Genomic DNA, 16937 nt, shown 5'->3' on the forward strand with positions numbered 1-16937 from the left:
AATCATCATTAGTCCTTTGGAATTGTCTTGGATCATTGCATTGCTGCGAATAGCTAAATCATTCACAATTCTTCATGGAACAATATTGCTGTTACTATGTACAGCATTCTTTTGGTTCTGTTCACTTCATTATGTATCAGTTCATGTAAGTCTTTCCAGGTTTTTCTGAAATCATTCTGCTGCTCATTTCTTAGATCACAATAATATTTTGTTACAATCATATACCACAGCTTGTTTAGCTATTCGCCAGCTGATGGCAACCTTTTGATTTCCAATTCTTAGCCACCACAAAAACAATTGCTATAAATATTTTTGCACAAGTAGGTCCTTTTTTTATGTCTTTGGAATATAGACCTAGCAATGGTATTGCTGAATCAAAGGGTATGCACAGTCTTATGACTGTTGTTGGGCATAATTCCAAATTATTCTCCAGAATGGCTGGATCAGTTCACAACTCTACCAACAACATATTAGTGTCCCAGTTTCCCAACATTTCCTTCAAATTCAACATTTTCCTTTTTTTGTCATACAAGCCACTCTGATAGGTGTGAGGTGGTACCTTAGAGTTGCTCTAATATGCATTTCTCTGATCAGTACTGATTTAGAGCATTTTTAAAACTACGACTATGGGTAGCTTTGACTTATTTGTCTGAAAACTGCCTGTTCATATCCTTTGACCATTTATCTATTGGGGAATGACTAGTATTATTTTAAATTAGAATCAGTTCTCTATATATTTGAGAAATGAGGCCATCAGAAATACTTGTTGAAAAAAATTCACCTAGTTTTCTGCTTTTCTCCTAATTTTGATTGCATTGATTTTATATATGTGAAAGCCTTTTAATTTTATATGATGAAAATGTTTTATTTTATATTTTGTGATGCTCTCTATATCTTCTTTGGTCCTGAATTCTTTGCTTATTGATAAATGTGACAGATAAACTATTCCATGATCTCTTAATTTCCTTATGATATAACCCTTTAAATGTAAATCAAGTACCCATTTGGACCTTATCTTGGTATATAGTACGAGAAGTTGGTCTATACCTAGTTTCTTCCCTACTGTTTTCCAGTTTTCCCAGCAGTTTTGTCAAATAATGGGTTTCTGTTCCAAAAACTTGGATCTTTGGGTATAACATATACTAGGTTACTATGATCATTTACTATAATGTAATTTGTGCCTAATCTATTCCACTGGTCCACCTCTCTGTTTCTTAGCTAGTAGATTATTTTGATAATTACCACTTTATAATACAATTTGAGACTATGGCTAGACCACTTTCTTTCACTTTTTTTTCTATTAATTCCCTGGATACTCTTGAGTTTTTATTCCTTCAGATCAATTTGTTATTATTTTTTCTAGCTCTATAAAATGATTTTTTGAAAGTTTGATTAGTATGTCACTGAATGCATAGATCAATTTAGATGGAATTGCCATTTTTATTATATTGATTTGGTCTACCCAAGAGCAGTTAATATTTTTCCAGTTGTTTAGATCTGATTTTATTTGTGTGAAAAGTGCTTTATAGTTGTGTTTATATGTCTTGGTAGATAGACTCCCAAGGATTTTATATTGTCTACAATTATTTTAAATAGATTTTCTCTTTCTGTGTCTTAATACTGGACTTTGTTGGTAATATACAGAAATGCGATGATTTATGTGGGTTTATTTTGTATCCTGCAACTTTACTAAAGTTGTTACCCATCTAAAGTAGTTTTTTACTTGATTTTCTAGGATTTAAGTATAACATCATATCATCTGCAAAGAGCTATAGTTTTTTCCCCTTATTGCCTATTCTAATTTCCTTTTCTTCTTTTATTGCTATAGCTAATATTTCTAGTATAATATTAAATAATAGAGTTGATAATGGACATCCTTGTTTCACCCCTCAGTGTATTAGGAGGGTTTCTAGCTAATCCCCATTACAAATAATGCTTGTGGATGGTTTTAGATAAATATTACTTATCATTTCAAGGTAAACTCCATTTATTCCTATGTTCTCTAATATTTTTAATAAGAATGGGTGTGATATTTTGTCAAAAGCTTTTTCTGCATCTATTAAGATAATCATATGATTTTTGTTGGTTTTGTCAGTTATGCCAGTTATGCTAGTTTTCTTAATATTGAACCAATCCTAACATTTTTGGTCATTATGACTACCTGGTCATAGTATATGATCCTTGTAACATATTGCTGTAATCTTTTTGCTGTTATTTTATTCAAAATTTTTGCATCAATACTCATTAGGGAAATTGGTCTATAATTTTCTTTCTCTGTTTTGACTCTTCCTGATTTGGGTATCAGCACCATATTTGTATCATGAAAGGAATTCAGTAGGACTCCTTCTTTGCCTATTTTTCAAATAGTTTATACAGTATTGGGATTAATTCTTCTTTAAATGTTTGGTTGAATTCACTTGTGAATCTATCTGGTCCTGTTGATTTTTTTCATATAAAGTTCATGGCTTTTTTCTAAAATCTGAGTTATCCATTTCTTCTTCTTTTAATCTGGATAGTTTATATTTTGTAGATACTCATTCATTTAATTTAGATTGCTAAATTTATTGGTTCATATTTGGGAAAATTCCTAACAATTGCCCTAATTTCCTCTTCATTGGTAATGAGTTCACCCCCTTTAATTTTTGATACTAGTAATTTGATTTTCTTCTCTCCTTTTTAAAAAAATATCAAATTAACCAATGATTTATCTGTTTTTATTTCCCCCTGCCCCATTAAACCAGCTTCTAGTTTTACTTTTTAGTTCAATAATTTTCTTACTTTTAATTTTAGTAATCTCTCCTTTGATTTTCAGGATTTCCAATTCTGGTTTTTAGTTGGGGATTTTTAATCTGTTCTTTTTCTAGTTTTTCTAGTTGCATGTCCAAATAATTGATCTGCTTTTTCTCTATGTTATTGATTTAAGCAATTAAAGATAAAAATTTTCCACTAAGTGCTGCTTTGGCTACACCCCCATAAATTTTGGTATGTTGTCACATTGTTGTCATTTTATTGTAAGAAAGTTATTAAGAGTTATAAATATTATCTTGCCACATAGAAATATAAATAGCTTAACCTTAGTGAATTTCTTATGTTTTCTCTTTCTTGTTCTTTTTTTTTTTTTTTTTACCTTTTTTATTTCCTTTGAGTATTGTATTGGGAGGTCAAATTTTTTATTCAGCTCTGATCATTTAATTAGAAATGTTTGAAAGTCCCCTATTTTGTGAAATGCCCATTTCCTCCCCCCAACCCCGCATGGTTATATTCACTTTTGTTGGGTAGTTGGTTCTTGGTTGTAATCCTAACTCCTTCACCCTCCAGTATATCGTATTCCAAGTCTTCTTGTTCTTTAATATGGAAGCTGCCAAATCCAGTGTAATCCTGACTGCAGATCAATGACATTTGAATTGTTTCCTTTTGGCTGCTTGCAAAACATTCTCCTTGAGTGTGAGTGGTCATGTTGTTCCTGGGAGTTTTCAGGCAGTGATGAGTGAATTCTTTCAATTTCTATTTTATCCTCTGATTCTAATACATCAGGACAGTTTTCTTTGATAATTTCTTAAAAGATGCTTAGGCTTTTTTTTTATCATGGCTTTCAGGTAGTCCAGTAATTTTTATATTGTCTTTTCTGGATCTATTTTCTAGGTAAGTTGTTTTTTCCAATGAGAAATTTCACATTTTCTCCTATTTTTTAAAACTTTTTTGATTGTGTCATATAGTATCTTGATGTCTCACAGAGCCATAAGGTTCCATTTATTCAATTCTAACTTATGAAATTATTTCTTCAGTCAGCTTTTTTACTTCCTTTTCCCTTAGACCAATTCTATTTTTAGGGAGTTATTTTCCTCAGTAAATTGTTGTATATCTTTTCCCATGCTATTGACTCTTTTTTTCATAATTCTCTTTCATCACTCTCATTTCTTTTCCCAGTTTTTCTCCTACTTCTCTAATTTGCTTTTTAAAATAATTTTTAAGCTTTTCCAGGAATTATTTTTGGACCTGACACTAACTTACATTTTTCTTTGAGGCTTCACATGTAACCACTTTGATACTAGTGTCCTCTTATAAGTTTATGCCTTATTACCATAGCAGTTTTCTGTAGTCAAGCTCTATTTTGGTTTTCTTTGTTCTTTTTTCTGCCTTTTTTGGTGACTTTTTATGTGAGAGTTGTGCTCTGGTCCTACACTGTCCTGAGTTTTTTGTGCTGCTGCTCTGGGTCTTACTGCTGGCTTTTGCTGGGGTTGGGGCTTAGCTGCTTGCTTTCTCTCGTGAGTAGATTTCCCTTCTGGCTTGTACTGAGGGGGTGTGGCCTCCCTGTGGGCCTTCCCTAGGTGTGGGGTTCAGCTGCAGGCCTGCTCTAGGGGTGGGGCCTTGTTGCTGGGTTGCTATGGAAGCAGGGCCTCTCTGCTAGCAGGCCCTGGAGGGGTGGCTTTGTCTTGATCTGCCTGAGGGGTAGGGCTCTACTCATAAACAGTTGTTTTCAGAGGTTCTTAATCTTGGATTCATTAACTTTATATATGCATATACCTACATGTGGATATATAGCTGTAGTTCTATATAAATATATATCTATAAGCATATAGCTATAGCTATTGCCATATATTCATAGAACTACATATCTACATAGATTTGTAGGCAGTAGATCAATTATTATATGTTTGTATTCCTATACAGCTATATAGATTTAGATCTATAGATATACCTACATATAGGTATATAGATATGTATGAATATAACTTAATAGCTATATTTTAATATAATTGGTTTCTTTTGTAATTCTATGTATTTTACTTTATGCATTTAAAAATATTACATAGGGCACAGTGGATAGAGCACTGATTCTGGATTCAGGAGAACCTGAGTTCAAATCTGACCTCAGAAATTTGACACTACCAGCTGTGTGATCCTGGGCAAGTCACTTCAACCCATTGCCTTGCAAAAAATAAAATAAAAAAACTATGTAGAGTAAGTATTGAAGGAGTCTAGGCTGGCTAACGAGTCCACCACACACACACACACACACACACACACACACACACACACACACATACACACACACAGAGCTTTAGAATCACTGACTTAGAATAATATTTAATAAATGTTTATGAATTTGGAGCAGTCCAATAGAATGTGACAGAAGACAATATCTTTTTTGGACAACAGAATATAAATTGGACAAAATATGAAATTTATTTATGTCAATTCACCAGTATACCAGGTGAAATATGAATTAAATATTTTCTGCTTTAATTCACCAGTTTACCAGACAGCATTCATGTTTTAATATTTATCAACAAGATGAGGAAATGGAGAAATATTTAGCTAATGAGTCAGAATCATTCAAACATAGACACAAACCAAGGACTAGGTGACTTCATGTATTTGGCTCGTTTCTAATACGTACTTTGTCTAATTCCTTTGGCTCTCTCTTCTCATTCAGGGCCTTGTAGATTCGGAGCAGCTTGGTGCTTCCCAGAATTTCTGATGTTCACATATGAAAGTCATAAGGCTTCTTCTTTCAGTGTTTCTTTGGTTAACTGTAGACTTTTAATTCATCAGAGAAGCCTTAAATTCTTCAAGTGAAGGACAAATCTTTTCTTAAAAACTCCAGCAAGAGAGATGTTACAGGTTGTCAAAGTAAGCTCTTCCCAAATCCTTGTTGTCAAAAGAATTCCCTTAATTCTGAAACTAAATCAATAAATAGATTAAAAAATTACCAGATTCAAAGTCTGTCTTATGAGCTGTGTTTGCTATAGTGTTATTTGAAGGTGTGATGAAAGGTCTCCTTGTCCAAAATTGTTCTCTTGTCACCCCTACCCTACTAACATGCCCATAGTAGCTGAAATTCTTCTGTTAATCACTCCTTTGTATTTAGGTTTTGAATGCCCCTGTTAAAATGAAAACATATGAGTTATAGGGATAACACACTGTGTCATTATCGTTCATTAAATCGTGTTGTAAGATTTGCTGGTGATGAGGAAAAAGGAGACAGGCCAGATGAGTTATTAGGGGAAGAGTTCAAGCAGGATAGACCGATTCTTTCTGTGTAGGGGCAAGGAGGGAAGGAAAGTGAGAGTGGATAAGGTGCCACAGTAGGAGGGCATAGGGTAGTCAGGAAGCAACAGAGATACAGCATGTGATTTATGGTCAAAGGACACGGGAGCAAAATCCAACTCTTTGAGGATCATGGAACTAGAACTAGAGAGGACTTCACAGACCAACTAATCTAATTCTTTCATTTTATAGATTAAGAAATTGGGGAGGAGGAGCAGAGCCAAGACAGCAGAATAAAAGTAGGACCTTGCTTGCCAAAAGCCCTCCAAATACCTGTGAAAATGATTCTAAACAAATTCTAGAGCAACAGAACCCACAAAATGACAGAGTGAAACAAATTTCCTATCTAAGACAACCTGAAAGGTCAACAAGAAAGATCTGTTGCATCAGGCTGGGAGAGGAGCTCAGCCCAATGCTGGCACAGATGGGCCAGAGCAAGACTTGGGGAACTGAATCACGGGCAGCTGTGGTGGTTTCTAGACTTCTTAGCCCACAAATGCCAAAAACAACTTAGAAAGTCAGTAGTAAAGGTTTGTCAGACTTGGGTGAGAGAGGAGCACATTCAGGCTCCACTTGCAGGGTGGCAGCAGTAGCAGTGGCTGCTTTAGGAGCTCTCGGCCCACAGACAGTGGGAGATGTGGGGGGATCAAGTGGTTGATTAGAGGGTGATTAGAGGGACCTCTTTGCTGGTGTAGAGGCTTTGCTTGTGCTTCAATCTGGGTCACAGTCCTGGGTGGCAGTCCTGGGATGAGGAGGAGTGCTGGTGTGGTGGAGTTTGTAGTGGTGGTGAATACAGAATCCTCCTCACAGCTCCAAGGCAGAAAAGAGTGCTTGTGGTCACTCACAGGCCAGGGCATAGGCCAGGAGAGGAGTAAACACCTCTCTTTTGATCACACAACCTTGAAAGAACTGAAAATTTACAGGTACCTAGAAGTGTCTCTGAAAACAGCCGCACAAAACCCTTGAAGCTTGGGAAGGTACACCCTCCACACTTGAACCAGAAACCTACCTTACCAAAGAGCTAAAAAATCAAATAATTGGCTGAGAAACTGAGCAAACAGTAGAAAAAAATCACACTACAGAATCTTATTTTGGTGACAAGGAAGATCAAAACATCCAACCAGAAGAAGATAAGAAGGTCAAGGCTCCTACATCCAAAGCCTCCCAGAAAAATATGAATTGGTCTCAGGCCATGGAAGAGCTCAAAAAGGATTTTGAAACTCAAGCAAGAGAAGTAGAGGAAAAATTGGGAAGAGAAATGAGAGCGATGCAAGAAAACCGTGAAAAACAAATCAACAGCTTGCTAAAGAAGACTCAAAAAAATGCTAAAGAAAATAATACCTTAAAAAATAGACTAGCCTAAATGGCAGAAGAGGTCCAAAAAGCCAATGAGGAGAAGAATGCCTTAAAAAACAGAATTGATCAGATGGAAAAGAGGGTCCAACAGCTCGCTGAAATAATTCCTTCAAAATTAGAATGGAGCAAATGGAAGCTAATGACTTTTTTGAGAAATCAAGAAATTATACATCAAAATCAAAAGATGAAAAAATAGAAGACAATGAGAAATTGAGGGCAGTGAAGTTACACAATTTGCCTATGATCATACAATTAATAAGGGTCAGAAGTAGAATTTGAACTTAGGTTTTCAAACTTCAGAACCAGTATTCTCCTTATGTTACCATTTTTTCTTCCCTATTTAATACCTGTGTAACTTTAGACAAGTCACCTGTTTTCTCTCAGCCTCAGTTCCCTTATATCTAAAATGGCAGGGGATAGGGTTGAACTATATGTTCTCTAATATCTCTTCTCACTCTAAATCCTATGATCGTGAGGACCCTGAACAGGATGAGGAGGTGTATAAAGGGAGGAGAATTATATCCCTTAAGTAGGATTGTTATTTTTGTTGATCAGTCATTTCAATTGTGTCTGACTCTTCATGACCCGATTTGGGGTTTTCTTGACAGAGATATTTGAGTAGTTTATTATCCCCTTCTCCAGCTCATTTTACAGATGAGGAAACTGAGGCAAATAGGATTATGTCATTTACTCAGCATCATGCAACTACTAAGTGTCTGAGGTTAGACTTGAAATTAGGTCTTCCTGATTCCAGGTCCTTTGCTCTAGCCACTGTGTCATCTAACTGCCCATTGGGTTGAACTAGATACACTCTAATATCCCTTCTCATTCTAAATCTATGATCATGAGAACCCTTAAAAGGATGATAGGTGCATAAAAGGAGGTGAATTTGTAACCTTAGTGTGGGATGTGTAATACCAAAGACCCACTTCTCAATTTGGCTTAAGTATAGGTCTGTCAGAAACCATGCCTCTGTCTTTTTTTTTTTTTTTAGCATCCTCTTCACAGCAGCTGGTTATTATTCTGTGCACATAGTAAGCATTCAATAAATGGATGGATGAAAATGAATGAATGAACAAATAGATGGATGAATGAAATAACTTATGGATGAATGAATACCAGAAATAAAGTGACTTCTCTCTTTTCAAAGCTGCTATTTGTTTTGAAAAACCTTTTTTTTTTACTTTAGGAAGTATGAACATTAGGCCTCCTAAATTGAATCTTTTCAATTTCAAGAGGCACTGTGAAAGCTTCTGACTTCAGATTAGGGATTTGATGAGGTCCTGTGATACTTGCATTCAGTTCTGGAAAAGAAGTAAACCCTACCTCCTTCTAGAGATCTTTCAGATTAAATGGCAAGAGATTAGCCAGCCTAATAGACTAATACTGCTTAATAGTGGCTCTAGTGAGCAAAGCTGGACTTGGGCAGTTACAAAACCCAGGGTCATGGGAGGGAAGTGACTCACAAGGATGCCCTGCTGGCTAGTATCCCAGAAAAAGAATTCCATTTACTCCAACCAGGGCCTTCTGCAGGAATTTTGTCCCAATGGGACTCCATAAATAGTTATGGGTTACATAATAAGCAAAGGGGAGATGACCACTGTCCCTCTTTCCTTCACAGCCTGACACCATCCTACTTTTCTCATGCAGTTCTCTAACACATAACTCTATTTTCTAGCTAAATTAGAACACCCTATGTATGATGGCTATTATATTTTTTGCTTTCTCAATGGATGGGGGAGGGAACAGAGGGAGAAGGAAAATTTGGAACTGAAATTAAAATAAGATAAAATAAATGAGAACACCCTTCTTTCCCTGAAAACAGTCTGTCTTTATTTATACCATTCTCTGGATGTATGATACTTTTCCTTCTTTGTTTTGCTTCTCTAATTCTTATCTATTCTTTGTTGTTCATTTTTCATTCTCAAAGAGAACCAAGGACATCAGGAGGTGATGTCTTATCTTGAAAATGAATTAGATTTAAGTGAGGCAGAGCTATGCAAAGTCATCAGCCTCACTCTCTCCCAGAGTCATCTGAGTCCAGGGCAAGACATAGGTCAAGATGACTAGTGACAGCCCCAGAATTCAGCCTTTAAAGTCTACCTCAAATGCCATCCTCTACAGGAAACCTTCCCTGATGTCTCCTAGGCAATAACATTCCCCTTAGACTATGTAAATTTCCTTGTCTTGTATCTCTATGATGAATTTATGAATGATTTGGGATTATAGCTATCTGTGTATAGGTCATATCCTTCTAGAATATAAGGTCCATGAGAAGAATTATATCTTATCTAAACTTTCTCTCTACCAAAGCTTATATAGTGCTCTGAACACAATAAATACTTAATATTCATTAAATTTGTTAATTAAATATAAATGTTCATTAAATTTATGTTAAATATTTATTATTTACTAAATTGAATTGAATCCCCCTACCACTACCACCAACCCCTTCCCCCAAAACATACTAACAAATGCTCTTTTACTCTTCAAGTTACCTTAAATTTGCTTATTTGCATACATTTTATAACTTGTGTAGAATGTAAACTTGGGTAGAATGTTCTTCTTGAGGGATGGATTATTTCATTTTTGTCTCTGTATTCCTCACTACTGAGCACCAGGAACCCAGGAACCTGGAGGGTCTTCCCTTGAGTTTCATTTTTTGGTTATTTTTTTTCTTTTATTAAAAGAGGCCATTTCTTGATTAACTACTGAAAGAGACCTATTCATTTGAATGGGTGTATCTCACTCAAAGTGAAAATCTGATAAGACCTTAGCCTAAAATGGCCAAGGTCCTGCATTGAATCCTGGGTCATCTTCATTCGCCCTGATAAATATCTGACCACTGGATCCAGATGGCTCAGGAAGAGAAAGTGAGATTGGTGACCTTGCACAGCCCTCCCTCCCTCAAATCAAGGTCAAATGCAAGTCATGTCATCATCTTGACATCATGGTCCTCTTTGAGAATGAAAAACAAACATAACAATATCCAAGTACAATGCTCTGAATGCAATAACATTTTATAAATGTTTATTGGATGGAATTGAATTCATCCCAGTGGATAGAGTGCTGGCCAGTATTCAGAGAGATGAATACTTCCTGAGTTCAAATCCAGTCCCAGACACTTACTGGTTGTATGATCCTGGGGAAGTCACTTAATCCATTTGCCTTAGTTTCCGTATCTATAAAATGAGCTGGAGAAGCAATTGCAATCCACTCTAGTATCTTTGCCAAGAAAACCCCAAATAAGGTAACAAAGAGTCAGACACAACTGAAAAAAGATTGAACAACAATGAGCACATGTTATGTTAAGCACATGTCATCTAATCCAACCTGAATCTGAAGCATAAAGTCCTTCCATAGCATCCCTGATAGCTGGACACACAGCCTACTTAAAGACTTCTAGTGATGGGGAACTCACTACTTCATGAGATTTCAACAAAATTTGTTGTTAGTTATAAAACTCAGGTCTGATCATGTGATTCTCCTGCTCAAGGATCTCTGGGGGGTCCCTAGTGCCTTTTGGAATAAAGTGTAAACTTCTCTGTTCATTAGTTGAAGCCTTTCACAATCTGACTTCAGCCTGATTAACACATTTTTTCCCTTTCACATATTTTACTTTCTAGTCAAATTTTCCTACTTGCAGTTCTCTGTATATTGCATGTCTTTGGACAGGCTGTCCCCTGTGCCTGAAATATTCTGCCTTCTTACCCCTCTCTTTTGGCAAGTGCCTTCAAGGCTTCATTCAAAGACTACCTTTAAGAAGTCTTACCTAGGCGGAGCCAAGATGGCGGAGTAGAAAGACACACATACACATAACTCCGAACCCACAACCCACAGAACATCTGTATAAAGTAACTCACGGTGAATTCTGGAGCTGTAGAGGCCACAGAACAGTGGAGCAAAGGAGATTTCTGTTCCAGAGGGACCTGCAAACCTCTCGCAAAAGGTCCGTCGTGCTGCGGATGGGGAGCCCAGCCCAGCCCTGCCGCGGCCACGGCACCGAGAGATACAGATCCAAGCAGGCTTCAGGGACGGGATCTCCAGTGGCCGCGTGGGTCCCTCCACCCACAGGTGATGGGAGTCGGTGAGAGGGTCTCTTTGGTGGGTCAAGAGGGGAGTGGGGTGCCCCCATAACTCAGGCCCCCTCGGGAGGCAGAAGCTGAAGCAGCGGCAGACCAGGGTTCCCCAAGCAGGCAGGAGCCCGGATACATTGTTGAAGGTCTCTGCATAAACCCCCTGAGCCCGTGAGGTAGCCCTGCTCCCACCTGAGCACCTGAACTTAACCTCACACTGAATAGCTGCCCTGCTCCCACCCAAAGCCCTGAGGCTGGGAAGCAGCATTTGAATCTCAGACCCCAAGCGCTGGCTGGGAGGATCAGGAGGCAAGGTGGGTGTGAGGAGAATATTCAGAGGTCAAGTCACTGGCTGGGAAAATGCCCAGAAAAGGGAAAAGAAATAAGACTATAGAAGGTTACTTTCTTGGTGAACAGGCATTTCTTCCCTTCCTTTCTGATGAGGAAGAACAATGCTTACCATCAGGCAAAGACACAGAAGTCAAGGCTTCTGTATCCCAGCCCACTCAATGGGCTCAGGCCATGGAAGAGCTCAAAAATAATTTTGAAAATCAAGTTAGAGAGGTGGAGGAAAAGCTGGGAAGAGAAATGAGAAACATGCAGTCAAAGCATGAACAGCAGGTCAGCACCCTGCTAAAGGAGACCCAAAAAAATGCTGAAGAAAATAACACCTTGAAAACTAGGCTAACTCAATTGGCAAAAGAGGTTCAAAAAGCCAATGAGGAGAAGAATGCTTTCAAAAGCAGAATTAGCCAAATGGAAAAGGAGATTCAAAAGCTCACTGAAGAAAATAGTTCTTTCAAAATTAGAATGGAACAGATGGAGGCTAATGACTTTATGAGACACCAAGAAATCACAAAATGAAACCAAAAGAATGAAAAAATGGAAGATAATGTGGAGTATCTCATTGGAGGAGCAACTGGCCTGGAGAATAGATCCAGGAGAGACAATTTGGAAATTGTGGGACTGCCTGAAAGCCATGATCAAAAAGGGAGCCTGGACATCATCTTTCATGAGGTTGTCGAGGAGGACTGCCCTGGGATTCTAGAACCAGAGGGCAAAATAGATATTCATGGAATCCACAGAACACTGCCTGAAAGAGATCCAAGGAGAGAAACTACTAGGAACATTGTGGCCATATTCTAAAGTTACCAGGTCAAGGAGAGGGTGTTGCAGGCAGCTAGAGAGAAACAATTCAAGTATTGTGGAAATACAATCAGGATAGCACAGGATCTGGCAGCTTCTGCATTGAGAGATCGAAGGGCAAGGAATAGAATGTTCCAGAGGTCAAAGGAACTAGGACTGGGACCAAGAATCACCTACCCAGCAAAACTGAGTATAATACTTCAGGGGAAAAATTGGTCTTTCAATGAAATAGAGGACTTTCAAGCATTCTTGATGAAAAGACCAGAGCTGAAAAGAAAATTTGACTTTCAAACACAAGAATGAAGAGAAGCATGAAAAGGTGAACAGCAAAGAGAAGTCATAAGGGACTTACTAAAGTTGGACTGTTTACATTCCTACATGGAAAGACAATATTTGTAACTCTTGAGACTTTTCAGTATCTGGGTACTGGGTGGGATTACACACACACACATGCACACACGCACACACACATAGAGACAGAGTGCACAGAGTGAATTGAAGAGGATGGGATCATATCTTAAAAAAAAAATGAAATCAAGCAGTGAGAGAGAAATATATTGGGAGGAGAAAGGAGGAAATGGAATGGGGCAAATTATCTCTCATAAAAGAGGCAAGCAAAAGACTTATTAGTGGAGGGATAAAGAGGGGAGGTGAGAGAAAAACATGAAGTCTACTCTCATCATATTCCACTAAAGGAAAGAATAAAATGCACACTCATTTTGGTATGAAAACCTATCTTACAATACAGGAAAGTGGGGGATAAGGGGATAAGCAGGGTGGGGGGGGATGATGGAAGGGAGGGCATGGGGAGGAGGGAGCAATTTGAGGTCAATACTCATGGGGAGGGACAGGATCAAAAGTGAATAGAAGTAATGGGGGACAGGATAGGATGGAGGGAAATATAGTTAGTCTTATACAACACAACTATTATGGAAGTCATTTGCAAAACTACACAGATTTGGCCTATATTGAATTGCTTGCCTTCCAAAGGGAAGAGGTGGGGAGGGAGGGAGGTAAAGAAGTTGGAACTCAAAGTGTTAGGAACAACTGTCGAGTAATGTTCTTGCCACTAGGAAATAAGAAATACAGGTAAAGGGGTATAGAAAGTTATCTGGCCCTACAGGACAAAAGAGAAGATGGAGACAAGGGCAGAGAGGGAAGATAGAAGAGAGATCAGATTGGTGATAGGGGAGGGGATAAAAGGGGAGAAAATTTGTAACCCAAAATTTTGTTAAAATGAATGTCAAATAAATAAATAAATGCTTAAGAAGTCTTACCCAGTTCCCTAACTTGTTAGTATCCCAAACCAGAAATTACAGTACATTCATTTATACATGTCCTGTATTTATGTACAACACCTTGTATGCCCAAGTGCAATGTCAACTTCTTGAGTGAAAGGATGGTCCCACTTCTGTATTTGTATCTGTAGCACCCAGTACGTATATATAAATATATATATGTATATGTACATGTATGTATTATGTATATCTATGTGTGCATGTATATATAATAGGCATTTCATAAATGCTTGTTGGAGGAAGCTAGGTGGCTCCATAGATAAAGAATTAGACCTAGAGTCAGGAAAACCAGAGTTCAAATCCAGCCTCTGATATTCATTAGCTGTGTGACCCTGGAGACAAGTCCTTTAGCTCTGTTTCCTCATCTATAAAATGAACTTAATAACACCTACCTCCCAGGGTTGTTGTGAGGACCAAACTAGATAATTATTGGCACAGTGCCTGGCACACGGTATGCACTTAGTAAGTGCTTGCTTCCCTCCTTCTTTGATTTATTGGTTAACTGCTACTACTTGAGGACCAATAACTGAACCTAGGAAATGGAGCGGGGATATTCCTTATGCATGGTGGTCTGGACAAAGAAAATGCTGAAGACAGTGGGGAGCAAGTCTGAGGCAGATTCTGGACCTACTGCTTCTTTTTTCTCTCTTTGTAGGAATAGATAGCACTCAAGTAGCTTGTTCTATGAGAGAGCTGGACATTTAGTTATTTTGTAATCTCTTTCTAAAATTTTTGCTTGAGGATTCAACATGTCTGTCCAACCCATTTTAGCAGTAGGGCCTTTTTCTCGGTGAATTATTTCTTGCACTTAAATCTGGTGAGCCAGGGTGGAGTGAATGAGACAGTGAATTTAGCTCTAATAGAATTCCTCTGGGTCCCATCAAGTCCAGCTCCTGCTCAGACAATAAGGGGTGACCTTTCCAGACAGGATATGACAACCCACACAATTAACATGCATGAGCGAAATGGGGTCATTTCTGCTGTCCAGTCTCATCTCCCCTCTCCTTATTCCTGTACCCTTGATGACTTTTGTCTACAAAGAAAAAAAAAAACTGGGACAACTTTAGCCAAATGTCTGTGTGAGAATCTGTCTTTCCTCATTAAAGAGCTTTCTGAAATGGCAGTGTGTGCAGGGGTATCTGAGGTCAAGACAAAGATGACTACATAGGATTTGGTGTTTGTGGATATTTTTTAATGGCCTCTAGAGTTTGTCATTTCCGTCTCTCTCCGTAAACAGCATCATTCTCAGAAATGAGCCAAAAGCAAAAGTTGTAGGAAACCAGCCTTGTTGCTGGTTTATAGCTGGATTATAGGAGATTTTTCTTCAAGACCCCACTTCACATTCTGTGATCCATAACATTTTTGAAACAAAAAACAAATTGTAAGCTCTGGTTAATCAAACAAATCAAGAATTTCGCAGTTATCCCCTTTGCAACAGCAGTTAGGGCTACATGCCTTCCTTCCACCAATCAAATATTTGTCTGGCTCTTAGTCTATAAAATGTCAAGGCTCTAAATGAAGAACTCCTTCACTCCATGCCCAAATTTCTCTCCCCCAGCAAATTAGCTTGCACAGTAACCAGGCCTGGGCACCCACACACAACACAGCCATAGGAAATCTCTCCCTATGCTTCTAAATTTGCAATCTGCTTTGCAAATATATCGTCAGGCAACTTTGGGGAAGAGATGACATTTTTGGCTATCTTCTGGGGCATGGGATCACAAGGCTTAATCATGCAGTTTAAACACACACACACACACACACACTCAAACTATTAACTAATACTTAAGAACTAGCAATCAAGGAAGTCTTGAGTTTGACTTCAGAAGGGGAGGAGAAATTGATAAATGATCAAAAGATATAAACAGGAAATTTTCAGATGAAGAAATTGAAATCATCTACAGTCATATGAAGAAATGCTCTAAGTCACAATTGATTAAAGAAATGCAAATTAAAACAGCTCTGAAGTACCACATCACACCTATCAAATTGGCTAACATGATAAAACAGGAAAATGATAAATTTTGGAAAAGATGTGGGAAATTTGAAACACTAATGCATTGTTGGTGGAATTGTGAACTGATCCAAACATCCTGGAGAGTAATTTGGAACTATGCCCAAAGGGCTATAAAAGTGTGCATTCCCTTTTACTCAGCTATACCACTACTAGGTCTGTATTCCAAAGAGACCAAAAACATGGGAAAAGGGCCCACGTGTACAAAATTATTTATAGCAGCTCTTTTTATGGTGGCAAAAAATTGGAAATTGAGGGAATGCACATCAAGTGGGGAATGAGTGAACAAGATGTGGTATATGAACGTAATGGAATACTATTGTGCTATAAGAAATAATGAGCAGGTAGATTTCAGAAAAACCTGGAAAGACTTAAATGAATCAGTTCTGAGTGAAGTGAGCAGAACCAGGAGAACATCGTGTGATGATCAACCATAATCGACTTAGCTCTTCTCAGAAATACAAGGATCAATTCAAATCAATGAGAAAAAAATTCCAAAATACTCATGATGGAAAATGCTGTCCACATCCAGAGAAAGAACTACAGAGTCTGAATCCAGATTGAGGAATACTATTGTTATCTTCTTTCCCATGGTTTTTCCCCTGGGTTCTAATTCTTCTTTACAACATGACTAATGTGGAAATATGTTTAATATGATTGTAAATGTATAGCCTATATCAAGTTGCATGCCATCTTGGGAAAGGGAGAGTGGAGAGAGGGGGTGAAAATTTAGAACTCAAAGTCTTATAGAAGTGAATGCTGAACATTAAAAACAAATAGCTAAAAAAATTTTAAAATTAGTAAGTTAAAGAAAAAAAGAAGGGGTGGAAAGAATATAGTGCTGCTGTCTGGAGAAGTGGGAAAGAATCTCAAAACATACAGGCTTCTAGCAGAAATCCTAAATGTTATAGATGTCAGGCAAAGATTTTTCCAAGAACACTCAAAAAATAGGTGGCACATAATTGATGTATGAGGGCCATAGCATTTACTCTGAGT

This window comes from Notamacropus eugenii, chromosome 5 (genome assembly GCF_028372415.1).
Source record: "Notamacropus eugenii isolate mMacEug1 chromosome 5, mMacEug1.pri_v2, whole genome shotgun sequence".
NCBI classification, from domain to species: Eukaryota; Metazoa; Chordata; class Mammalia; order Diprotodontia; family Macropodidae; genus Notamacropus; species Notamacropus eugenii.